Source organism: Podarcis liolepis (assembly GCF_965112155.1).
Source record: "Podarcis liolepis genome assembly, chromosome: 4".
In the NCBI taxonomy this organism is placed as follows: domain Eukaryota; kingdom Metazoa; phylum Chordata; class Lepidosauria; order Squamata; family Lacertidae; genus Podarcis; species Podarcis liolepis.
In genome coordinates, this window is record NC_139558.1 from 86909473 (window position 1) to 86922919 (window position 13447).

The 13447-nt window shown below is 42.5% G+C and overlaps 1 long non-coding RNA gene across 1 annotated transcript; it reads left to right on the forward strand.

The window, feature by feature from the left end:
- The first annotated feature begins 396 nt into the window (after positions 1–396).
- Positions 397–5107, forward strand: LOC310705404. Its single transcript, XR_014525238.1, has 2 exons — positions 397–2675; positions 4413–5107. It is a non-coding gene; the product is annotated as an uncharacterized lncRNA (long non-coding RNA).
- Positions 5108–13447: the final 8340 nt, after the last annotated feature.

Genomic DNA, 13447 nt, shown 5'->3' on the forward strand with positions numbered 1-13447 from the left:
CCAGGAGGCGTTCCGTTTCTGAGGGGAGTCTTATTTATCGGAAGCCGTTTATGGAGAAGTTCTGTCGGGGTCGAATTGTCCTCCGCAGAGCCGGCCCAAGACCTTTTGCCGCCTGAGGCGGTCCACAAAAATGGCGCCTCTCCCGCCCCGCCGCCCGGGAAGAAGCGGGGAGCGGAGGTCGACCTCGGGACCCTGCCGACCCTGCCGCCTGAGGCGGTCGCCTCACCTTGTCTTGTGGGTGGGCCGGCCCTGATGCCCAGTCACGTTTAAAGATAGAAGCCATGATAAGGAAGGGGGAAGCAGGAAGGGCGTTGATGTTGCCCATCATGAGTGAGCAGCTGGACGGCAGACTCCGCAGCCACATGCAGGTCACACACTTCCCCCTCCGTGGTGAGATATATCCTGCTTCTCTCTGGGTTGCAGTTGCTGTTTCTACATTTGTGTCTAGACGTAGAGGAACACAGGAAGCTGCCTTATACGGAGTCAGACCTGTTGGGGCATCGAACTCAGGGTTGTTCTGCATTACTGGCAGCTGCTTTCCCCTTGGGGTTTCAGGCAGGGGGACATTCCCAGCCCTGCTTTGGAGTTTCTGCATGCAAAGCAGATGCTCTGCCCCTGAGCTGTGGCCTTTCCGAAATGTATAGTGTGCAAGTCTTTCCCCCTTTCTTTTGGTGATGGCTTTCCTATTTTGTGTGTGTATGGTTTGAGGCTGAATTCCAGTATTATCAGGATGAGGAATCGGTGTCCCTCCAGAGTCTTTGGATTGGGAGCATCACCCTCAGGCTGCATGGCTAGTGGTCAGGAATGATGGGAGTCCAGCAACATCTGTTGGGACACAAATTCCTCAGTACATCTGGTCCCATTGAAATCAGGGTGGTTAATTTCTGAATAGACATATACATGATTACGCTGTAATTCTTTTTAGGGGAAAGGAGTTGTATGTGTGCTAAATTAAGGTTGGCAATGCACAGGGGAGGACCACAGGTTGTTATGAGTGACAAGAAAAACAAATACAGTCTAACACACTCTTGCTCTAATTCTTACTCCTGTCCACTTTTCCCTACCCCTTTTCTTCAGAGATTCAAAGTATATTTTATCAGTTAAGGCTAACTGTGCTCAACCTCGGTGAGTGTAAACCCCTACTGAGTAAGCATGCATAGGATTGGGCTGTCAGATTCTCAAACTGAAGGACAAGACCCAAGAGTGGACACTTGCAGGGGTGAAGTGGGAGGTGATCTGCTACTTTTAGGAGATAAGGAAGCAGTTAGCCTAGTCATGTAGTGTCATCCTGCTAATGGTGCAAGGGTCTTCCTGGAACCTAGAATCCCCTGCGCACGTCAGCCTTCCTGCTATTCTGTCAGCAGCCTTGAAGCAAGGTCATTACTCTGTGTGGGTTGCAAAACTCTTTGCCAAGTTGCAGCATACCTGAAAAAACAGTCAATTTTTAGTTGCCTGAATTCTGCATATGCCCAAACGCATGAAGTTTACATATGAAGACTTGTGCAGTTGTTAATTTTGTGTATCTGTGACATAACTGGAGGAAAGAGAGGCAGGGGGAGGACTCTATGGATGTAATTCTCCTAGGCAACAGTGATTATGTACATGGACGGGATAGCTCAACCTTGACAGGTGCAACCGTGCAACCTATGTATTTCTTGGTGCAGTTCAAAAATCTGTAGTTGTAAATCACTGTAATAACAAGATAGTCATTACAATATTTTTAATGTCCCTATAGCATATTTATTCTGTGCTCAAAGACATTTCATTCTCCATAACCCTAACAAGCTTGTAATGTAGGCCAGTGTTACTGTCTGCATGTTATAGATGGGATGGGGCTTACAGTGAAAGAGTGGCTTACATACGGCTGCCCAGTTAGTTCATGTGAAATTTTCCTTTCAGAAAATTTCCAGTATGGGAAAAGAAACTGAGAAGAGTTAGGGTGAATACAGTGAAAATCTGTCACTGCTACATAGTAATAACAAAGAATGGGGGAAATTCAATTGATCATAGAAAGTAAACACCATTATTTCTTTTAAATCAATGCAAATTAATCTTGTACCAGCTTGGCAGTATTTGTCCAGGACATTAGGTACTTTTTGTCTAGGGGAAACCCAGCTGAACTATATTTTCACTTCACATGACCTTTTACGAAAGGGGGAATTCCACTCCCTGAATTATTTCCTGTGTGTCATGCCATTCTGGCAGACAGCCAGATTTGGGTTTTTTTCTTTTACAGTGCTGGAGATTTGTTTGAAATGACATACAAAAAGATTGTCTGACTACTAAAAGTTTCTTTTTAATAAAATTCTGGACTCTCCCCAGTTTTCCCTTATCCCTTTGGTTTCACAATCATTTTTCTTCCTTCAGTATCTGACTTCATGGGGTTTTATATGCAACAGTGAAAGGTACTGTATATTTAAGATCACTCATGCTAGTTGTGAATTATTGTTATTATTCCATTTCATACTTCCCCTTTATAGGGCCCAAGAGAGGGTTACAGTAATTTAAAAATGCAATATTTTAATTGCTGTTGTTGTTGTTGTTATTTACTTTTTTACTATCCTTTAAATTTTAATGCATCTGTAGGACAAGGATGTGGTTTGAGGCAAATCACCCATTTCTCAGCCCACATTGCCAGGAAGCCTAGGAGAGGGAAAAGAGAGTTTTGCTGCCATGTAGTGAACTTTAATCCTTCTGGCACAGTATCAGTCCTTATTGCCTCCCCCCAACCCATAAGGGAAATTTTGATCAACAATAAACCTTTTAATAGGATCACTGTAAAATATCAAAATGAGAAATCCAGTAAAATAGAAAAAGCAATCTTGTGAGTAGATATTTTAGACAAAATTTCTTTCTGCATGTAAGATTTGGGGGAAATTCCATGACAGAGCTCAATACAGGTAAATGATAATAATTGTGTATTTTTAAAATCATTAAATAAGGGACATTTTAAAAAGTCAATGATTCTGTATAGATAATTAAAATCACAATGTAATTTTCTGTATAAATATGTGACTATTAATCTGACACTTGAGGCCAAATCCCATATCTCTTTAAAATACAGACAGTAGGTTTGCTCAACTCAGATGTACCTAAGACATGACTTAAACACTCTTTCATAGATAATGAAGTAGCAGATTTCAAGTGTCTAGCCAATACACTATTTGTAGATTCAAAGGTTTAGAATAAGTGACCTTTCAAAAATTTGATGAGCTTCTTCAGTATTGCCTAATAACGATTTCTGTAAATAATTTACTTCGTAGTACACTATTGTAACTGTACCTAAGCCTAAGTACAGCTAACCAACCTGGTACCTAGTGCAGCTCTTTCAAGAGTGGTGTAACATGGTCACAGTTAGGTGCCTCAGTCAGTAGAATAGCTGTTGCATTCTGCACTAGCTGCAGCTTCTAGGACAGCCCCACAGGGTAATCTAGTCCGGAGGTGACCAGTGCATTTCTTTCCAGGGATGATTATAGTTGTGTATCAAACCAGCCAAGTATGGTAGAAAATGCTCCTTGCTACTGAGGCCACCTTAACGTCCAGTGGCAATGATGGGTCCAGGAGCACCCCCACACTATGTACTTGCTCCTTTAGAGAGAATTGCAACCCCATTTCTGAAGGAATTACCTAAATCCTGGAAAGAGAACCACAACCCACAGGACCTCCATCTTTTGGGGATTTAGTCTTCCATTGCATCCAGGCTCCGGTCCAGAACTTGTACAACCTCACCTCACTCAGATGGAAGAGAGAAATAGAGCTGAGTGTCATCAGTATATCAATGGCACCGTGTTCTAATTCCCATAATGGTCCCTCCTAGCAGTTTCATATAGATGTTAAACACCATTAGGGACAAAATGACATTTTGTGATACCCTATATTGTAACTGCCAGGGGCCTGACATAGACTCACCCAACACCACTCTGGAACTGACCCAGTGGGTAGGAGTGGAACAAGTGTATAACAGTTCATTCCTCCAGCTACCAACTCATGGAGTCAGTCCAGTATTAGCCCATGGTCAGTGGTATCAAAAGCTGCTAAGGGAGCAAGCAAGAGTAACAGGGTCACACATGTACAGAAAAGGAGGAAACAAAGGAAAAGGAAATGGAACTTTTAACGTCATTGCTGTGAGTTCTAGTTAAATGACTAGCAAAAAACTGTACACTCTACATTTCTTGCTAGGAAGCAACTTTGTCATTTTATTTATTTGAAATATTTATAAACTCAACATATAGCAGTGTACAACAACGAGAAAATATAAGGCAAAACAAACTATTTCCAAGGAGGAATTTGATACTATCTGCACACTCATTCATCCTTTTGAGAAAGCTTGCAGAAATAGAACTTTTAGCATCCAGTGGAAGGTCTACTGTGTTGGAGATTGTCTACTTTCAAAATGCTCTGTGTTTCACAAGGTAGGTGCCACTGAACTGAAGGAGCAACCACCATGGATTGAACCTCTGGCACGGCACCACAAGGAAGACCTCCTTAGATGACCACGGTAAACAGGCAGGTATAGAAGGGGTAAAGCAATCTCTCACATCCTGGTCCCAAGTTATGTAGGGCTTTATACACTAGCAGTAAGACCTTACATTTTGCTCAGTAACATAGTGGCAGTTGGTGAAGTTTAGTGCTGATGTTATGTGTTGACAGACAGCAACCCTGGCTGCAGGGGCAGCCCGAGACCTCACTCATTTCACAAAATCACTAAGAAGGTGCCTACAACATTTGCCCCCATTTCTTTCTTTCTAGGAAAGTTAGACACTTCTTTAAAAAAAATGAAAGCTCAGAGTCCGGGGCACCTGCCCTGGGTCACTAATGTAAGTCTTCATGGGTGCCAGGATGGCAACCCCTGCCTTAAAATGATTTTTTCATTCTCTTTGATTAGTCATTGATTGCTTCAGATGTCTTGTAAAGACTTACTGCTTTTTGCCCAGACTACCTGACTCGTAAGATTTGGCCCTGTTGTTACTGATTTCATCTTCATTACTGATCTTTATGGTGTATCTTTTTTAAAATGTTGCATTTTTTTGTTTACCATATAGAGTTTTTCTTAATATTAAGCAGTTTGGAAATGCTTTTAAATAAATAAATAATCTATATTTACTCTCTGTGCCAGTTTTGGTCTGTGTTTTACTAGATTCGGTGTCATGTTTGTGCATATGGTTTTTTTGTTTTTAAATTTCATTTAAATAAAACAATGAGTGTAATAAAGATGTAACAAATACAATAAACAAGCAAACATGCCAGTCCATATGCCTAGAATAGCCACCTCTCAGGTATGTTTCATCCAGCCTCCCAAAATCCAGTGTTGCTTTCATGTTACCTGTGTAACAAATGCCTATCCTTATCTGTGGTCTCTGTACCTGTGCAGAGTAGGCTAATACACACACACACACACACACGTGTGTTTCTAGTCCATACTGTTGCAGAGGACAATTTTAAAGCATGCTTTTAATGTTTCTAAGAAAAGACCTCTGGGTAGGAATTCTAAGAAGTCCGTTATTTTGCCTTTTCACTTTTTGAATTTCTTTTCAGGGTGTAATTTGTGCCACAGCAAACAAAAGATTAGAAATAGAACTGTTTATTCCTGGGGTGTAGTTCTAGAAAATGTAAAGCAATAATAAGTGATTTAGGCTGTAGCCAAGGACCTGCTTCCTAATACAGTAGCATTAAGGCACATGACAAATAGGAATGCATCATACAAATTTGCATAAAGACTCCATGGTTGTGCATTAGCCATTCTCACTGGTTGCAGAAGGGGAGGCGGGGATACCATAATGATTAGTCAGGTCCACATAGTCTCACAAGTATTTGCTGCCCACCCAAAAGGTCATTAGATGCAGATTTAGGAATTTTTCCATTACATGTCTTGCAGTGCAGGTCAAATCCTCCCACACAGATGAACCCCAGGCACGATTTTTACATTGCTTTCTGCTTCTCCAACTGGTAGTGGGGAAATTCTTGTGGATAAATATTAAGTAATAATAAAGAAACTGGAAATGAATAATGTGTGTTTTGAGTTTCCTGAGATGACTAAACATTCATGCTTATGTTAAGAAATGACCCCTCAAATTTAAAATAATTCAGAAATATAAAATAATAATACACTAAGATTTTTTGCCAAAGTGATGGTCCTTCTAGACTAAATGTCCATTTATTCCTTCTCTCTGTTTCCTGCTACTTAACAAACTCCTGATCGACAAGATGATCTCTCTTCATATCCCTTAACTGCTAAGCTTACTTAGGAGCCCTTGATAAGGACCAAGTACACTGGGCCAGCTGAATCATGTCTATTTATATGCTTGTTGACACTTTCAAAGAACTTGTAATAGGTTTGGAAGATAGGGCTTGCTTTTGCAGAAGCCATGCCTGTTCTGCTTCAACAATATTTCTTTTTTTATGTGTTTAGTTGTTTTATCTTTAAATACATGTTCCACCCGTTTTCCCTAGACAGACATTAAGCTAACCTGTAATTTCCAGGATCTCCAAATAGATCCCTTTTAAAAAGGGAGTGCAAGTGGCTCAGTGGTCTAAACCACTGAGCCTCTTGGGCTTGCTGATTGGAAGGTTGACAGTTTGAATCCATGTGGCAGGGGACCTCTCCTTGCTCTGTCCCAGCTTCTGCCAACCTAGCAGTTCAAAAGCATACCAGTGCAAGTAGATGAATAGGTACCGCTGCAGCGGGAAGGTAAACTGCATTTCTGTGTGCTCTGGCACTCATCATGGTACCAGTAGCAGTTTAGTTGTTTTGGCCACATGACCCAGAAAGCTGTCTGTACAAATGCCAGCTCCCTCAGCCTGAAAAGTGAGATGAGCTCTGCACCCCATAGTTGCCTTTGACGGGACTTAACTGTCCAGTGGTCCTTCATCTTTGTTACCCTTTTTGAAAATTGATATTGCTTTGGCTACTTTCCAGTTCTCTAGTATGGAGGCTGATCTGGGAGAGGAGTTACATATTTTTGTTAAAAGTTCTTTGATAATTTTGGGGGTGATGCCATCTAGACCTGGCAAATCCTCAGTTTTTATTTTGTCTATTAGGCCTAGAGCTTCATCTCTTATGACTATGCTGCCTCAGTTCCTCAGATCCCCCTCCTGCAAAAATTAATTCAGTTGTGAAGACAGATGCAAAGAATTTGTTAAGCTTCTCCGCAATCTCCTTTAGCACAGGTTTGACTCCCTTATCATCCAAAGGTCCAACTACCTCCCTAGACTGTCTCCTCCTGTTTGTTTGCATCCGTCTGTCTCGAGAGAGACAATGGAGTGCGCTTCTAGAAGTGAAGTCAGACCACTGCATTAACAGCACCAAACTGACGTCCCTGGGGTCCAAAGGAAAACAGAGCAATACATTTCGTACTAGCTTGGTTGCAGGAGTTGCAGGAAGGAGGTTTGCAAGGCGCCATCCAACTGTCTTAAGGACTCCACTCTGGATTTGTGTAGGGTTTACTTCTTAGCCTTTTCTTGTGAAGATATTCCACAAGACAGTGGAGGGGAAGGTCTCCTGCTACTAGCATATTTAATGAACATCTTGTTGTTGGTCTTAATGTGGTTCTGCTCTCTTTTTTAAAAGAAGATGTATAGGACCAGTCTTTTTTAAAAACAACAACTACAGTATATGCCATGGGGAAAATCAACACCTTCAGACAAAGAGGGATATTTATTTAGGTTTACTCATAGGGAGTTGGACAAATACATCCTTACCTGGGTTTAACCTCACAACACTCTTGTGAGGAAACGTAAGCTGTGAGGTCTACTTTGGTCTATGCTGTGAGCCTGAGCTTGGGTCCTTTGTAATCCACACTTGGCATACTGTAGCTTTCATGATGACAAATGAAGGTGATAATGGATGCTAAAGTTTTCTCTGGACTTTTTGATGAGCAAACTCTGACTTGGCCAAAATATAATTTTGACTAAGTGGAAATTATTTGGTCTACTGTCTCCTCCCTCATCAAAGTTAGTCAAAGCTGATGAGTATATTTTTAGTGAACTGTTGTGAAGCATATCAATTGCAGCCTTCTCCATTTTAACAGTTTCCTTACATTTTATGAGCAATACAAACTGTCCCTGCAGCTTAAACACATTTGTAGGTGGTTTTTGTTCAACAGTGAATAGGTTTCCTTAATTGAAAAAAAATATAATTTTCCTATCAATTTTTATCATGCAGGAAATGTATGACAAACATAAGGCAGATTTATACATTTTCCAGACGCCTTCCTTCCATGACATTTAACAATATAATTAGGTGGTGATGTCACTGCGGAACTGGGTTGGGAAAAGGAATTGAATACACAATTGCATCCTGCATATTTCAAGCCACACCTATACAGACCCATCCACATCATTCAGGAAATTGTGTTTCATAAAAGGACAGCATGACACTTCCACGTTCAGCAAATGAGACAAAAAGTCCATGTGGGCAAAAAGGATGCATTGGTAAAATATTAATTGATTAATCTGGTAATCAGCTTTGCAGATCTAGCATACACATAGATATGGCAGTGAAAATCCACCGTAATGGATTCTGCATGGATTCTGCACATTCTGCATGTCTACAATAGTATTCATTTAATAATCTACCCAAGGAAATAAGTGAACCAAATGCCATCAGTTAGTTTCGTTTCACAAATAATGACTTCAGCCTGAGGAGAAAATGAAACTAACATGTAATCAAGTTCAGGACACAGAAAAGAAATGCTGATGTTGAATCAAGGCAATTCTTTTCCCTTTCTCTTTGGTTTAAGTCATTCTAAAACAGCTGCTTACAAAAGGGCTACCATTCAACTGATGTAGGGATAATTAGATTCTTTGTGGTGAAATGCCCCAGAGCTTTTTGACTAAACCTTCATTAGTAGATCCAAGTAACAAGATGAGTGCATATTTCTACATAAAGTGTATAATATTTCTTTGTGATTATACTTAAAAGACACACAGAGAGAAAATGCTCTATAGCTTCCCCTTGTTACATCAGTAATAAAATAAACAGGGTTCAGTTGGGAGACTTTCAGGTAGTTTGCTCCTGTATAGTAAGACAAATGTCAGATACCTTAATGCTAAGTCAAAGATAGCCACAGCCTTATCCATGATAACTATGGCTGGGAAGTTGCTCTCAGCATAGAAATGTACATGCATACTTGTCCATGTGGAAGAAAAACATCAACCTTTGTATGTTGCTGACCTCATTGCTCTCAAGGTTTTTGCATCTCACTTTAGAAAATGCAAATGGAAAACTTGATAAGCTGTTGAAAGTCTCTTGAGCCAGGCTTGGATACAAACAGCACTGGCTCATAAAACCCTACCTCAAAGAAGAGACAAGCTTCTAAATCCCCTGAAATCTTTGCTTCAGATAAAAATCCAAGCCAGAGAAGGATTCTACTCATCCCTACCAGCACTCACCGTCCCCAACTCCCCAAACTGCTGTTCCCTGTCAAGCATGCTGCTACCCAGTGTGTGTGTGTGGGAGAGAGAGGTGGGGGGCATAGGTACCAAATCTAGGGGTGCAGTCACTTGCCACCCTTAATCTTTTTTTCTGGTGACAAAGCACCCCTAATATTTTCTCCCCAACCCGCACGCCTTCCTGCCTCCCAACCTCCCTTCCTCAGTCTGCTGCCTCATAGTTGGAGGCCACATGCCTGGGCAGCGGCCATAGAAGAGGTGTGCACCCAGCTGGAGGAAGGCAGCTGACCAAGGGAGGGAGGCTGAATGAGTGCCCTGGCCATGCTGCCAATGCCCACACTGCCACTGACCCCTATGTTTTGTTCAAGTTGGCTCCACTGGTGAGGGGCAGGCCTTCCTCTAGCAGCTCATCACAGCAATAACTTCCTAGTATCTCCTGTGCAGCCTTCTCTCTGTGTGCTTGCCATTCCCACCACTACTTAACAGGGCAGGGGAGAGACAGAGAATGTGTGTGTGTGTCCATGTGAGAAAGGATTAGCAGGGAGGAATTTTGAGGTTGTCAAGAGCTGGAGTGGATGGGTGACAGCATTTTCTGAAATCCCCAGATTGACTTGAGGAAACAATGGGAGTTTCTTTGGAAGATCCGTATCATTTCCAAGTTAATCCAAAGAGAGATTTGGAGAGCTTGCTCCTCTCTACTCAAAGCCACTTTATGCCAATTTAATTATTAGGGATTCCCACCAAGAACCCATTGGTGGGGCTGCTTCAAATTCTCTGTTAGAGATCCCTAGTCATCTGAGAGAACTACCATTGTCAAGGTTCCCTCTCAACAAGTTTAGACAAGACATTTAAAACAAGTTTAAGCTCGTATGGTAAATAAACGCTGGACCACAATCTCCTGGCTGCCTGCTGTATGTTGACAGATTCTCCATTTGTCTGGTAACACAAAGGTAGTTGTGAGGGTAAAAACTCCCTTCTTTGTTTTTGAGGGTAAAAACTCCCTTCTTTGTTTATAGCAATGCTAAGGAAATGTCCAGTCCTTCTTGGACTGGACTGGTTCCAGAAAACTCTTTGTTGGCACTCTGTTAAGGTCTTTCCACGTAATGCGTTTCCAGCACAACTCACAAGTTATTTCTTGTACCCAACCAATGTTGTAGTAACATTACATTTTCAGAGCAACTCTTTTCTGAGATAGCTCTTTTTATTTGGTGCGTGGCAGAAACATGAATCTTGTAGACATTTTTTCCAAACATAATGACATAATTCTCCATGTGTAGATATGCACACCCACACAAATCCGTAGGGCTTAGAAAGTCCTAGTAGAAGAGAACTCAGCTAGCGCTAAAAAAAAGTGGAGACTGAAGCAATACCCCATAATTTTGTAAAATGCAGTATTTTTATTAACAGGCCATTGGGCTATGGTCATTCAAAGGCAAGTACCACACAAAGTCTAAAATATAGTAGGGGTGTGTTTTGAAAACTTAGATGGAAAAGGCTTCTAGTTACAAAACAGAACAGCAAGTTTACACAATTAAGGGAAATGATATATATTTGAAGAGAAATATGTACTAAATCCCAAGGACAGAATGTTCCTTGCTGCCATGGGCTTTGGGGGTGGGGGGACTTTGGGTATTTCTTTTACACAATATTGACAAAGTTCACGAGGGCAGAGGAGAGTCTCGTTGGAAGTTCATATGTGTCGTAACGCTGATAAACATCTTAGAAAGATGGCCATCCCTGTACAAACTCCTGGTGATAAGAATGGAAGCAAACCTGGAAAGAATTCAATGACTTCTGGCTGTTTGACAGAGCTTCCCTTCCTCCCAGCCCCCAACTCTGCTCTGGAGGGTTGGGGCGCAGAATGTGTAGGGAGATTCCTCAGGAATGCAGAGTTGGGAGCAGGGAGGGCAAACAGGCAGAAGTCATTGAGTTAATGGGATTTGGGGGTTATTTTCTGCCTAGCATTCCAGATAAGAAAACTGAGGAAGTTGATACCAAGAGGTACATCCTGGCTACTCGGGGTATTCCCCGATAGTAGTATTAACAGAATTAGGAGTGTCTGCCATTAAAGGGGAAGGGGAACAGAGCAACCCCAAACCATTAACCAAAGCAAGGCAGCTGCCTCAGGCACCAGATGGAAGTGGGGATAGTGGAAGCATTTTCACCTTGTTCCTCCTGAAGCCATGTGGCATGACTGACTTTTTGCCCTGAGGTGTGGTGCAGGATGCTGAGGTGTGGTGCAGGATGCTGCCCCGTTGCTGGTGCTGAAGTAAGGTTTAACTACTAGGCAGGTCAGTTTCTGTATCTGTTAAGGGGGCAGGATGTAACATCCTTTGCCTCAGGCAAGGATGTCAAAAACTCTGGCAAAGGAAAGAAAGGAGCAGGGAGTACTTGCATTTGGCGCCTGGTACTGGTAGTTGATAGGACGCGGGTGGCGCTGTGGTCTAAACCACAGAGCCTAGGACTTGCCGATCAGAAGGTCAGCGGTTCGAATCCCCGTGATGGGGTGAGCCCCCGTTGCTTGGTCCCTGCTCCTGCCCACCTAGCAGTTCGAAAGCACATCAAAGTGCAAGTAGATAAATAGGTACCGCTCCGGAGGGAAGGTAAACGGCGTTTCCGTGTGCTGCTCTGGTTTGCCAGAAGCAGCTTAGTCATGCTGGCCACATGACCCGGAAGCTGTACGCCAGCTCCCTCGGCCAGTAAAGTGAGATGAGTGCCGCAACCCCAGAGTCGTTCATGACTGGACCTAATGGTCAGGGGTCCATTTACCTTTATTGGTAGTTGATAGGGATGGGGCTTACTGACCCAGCTCTTGTCTAATTTGTCCCTCAGAGTTTCTAGTCCTTATGCCAGGGAGGATAGTCTCCAATCACCAGTGGCGTAGCGTGGGGGGTGCAGGGGGGGCCGGCCGCACCGGGCGCAATATCTGGGGGTTAGTGTTAGGGGGCACAAATCCACGGGTTAGGGGGCGCAAATTACTTGCCTTGCCCCGGGTGCTGACAACCCACGCTACGCCACTGCCAATCACCCTCCAGATTTTGCTCTGCTTTTCTTGAAAAGGGATGCAATCTTTCAATCTGTTCCAATCTTTCACTCATTAGTTAATCAAGGGTGTGTGTGTGTGTGTGTGTGTGTGTGTGTGTTTCTCAATTGGTCAAAAATAACCCATCATCATGAGACCAAAGACTCTCTTGTCTTTTTTCTGTGTGGCTAAACTGATCCTTGAAAGGTCGTTCTCAACTTTAAAACAGGGTGTGGATGTGCATTTTGTGGCACCAGGAAGGGTCTGCACTATACTGCTTTGTTTTAGCACCACCGTGTGGTGTGAAAGAATAAAAGGAAAAGGAAATTGCTGGCTAAGATGACTTTACCATTTAGAACATGAAACTTGAAACCAAGAGTCACTGTGTCATAAGAAGAAAAACAGGTTCTCCTTCTTCTTTGGTGATCACTCGTAGCCAAGTAAGCTTGTCTTCCATAACAGTGAGTCCGTAAGTGACTGTGGAGGCTAATTCTGGATCCACACATCCTTCCACAGTGGGGACCTAGGTTTTCGGGTGGGAGTTGATCATGGTGAGGATTTGCCAAACGTGCCTTTCTCTTAGCTCATTGCTCCTTTTCACCCTGAGTTTGAATGTCTTCAAAGTCCATGACACCTTTGGTAAAGGCTGTTCTCCTATTGGAGCACTCACAGGCCAGTGATTCCCTGTTATCAGTGCTTATACCACATTTTTAAAGATTTGCCTTGAGAGTGTCTTTAAACCTCTTTTGTTGTCCATCGGAATGGTCATTTTCCATTCTTAAGTTGGGAACAGAGTAGTTTTGGAAGATGATAATCAGGCATCCAAACAACATGACCAGTCTAATGAAGTTGATGTTGCTAAGTATAGGTTACTCCTCAATGAGATCCATCCCCACAATGGTAAGGTGATTTGAATACAGATCAAAAGAGATTGTCAGGTGCATATAGTAGCTTACTATCACAAGTGTTTCACCCTTTTGTTAATCAAACAGGAACAGGATGACCAAAGATAGGCAAGGTAAGAATTAGGTAGGA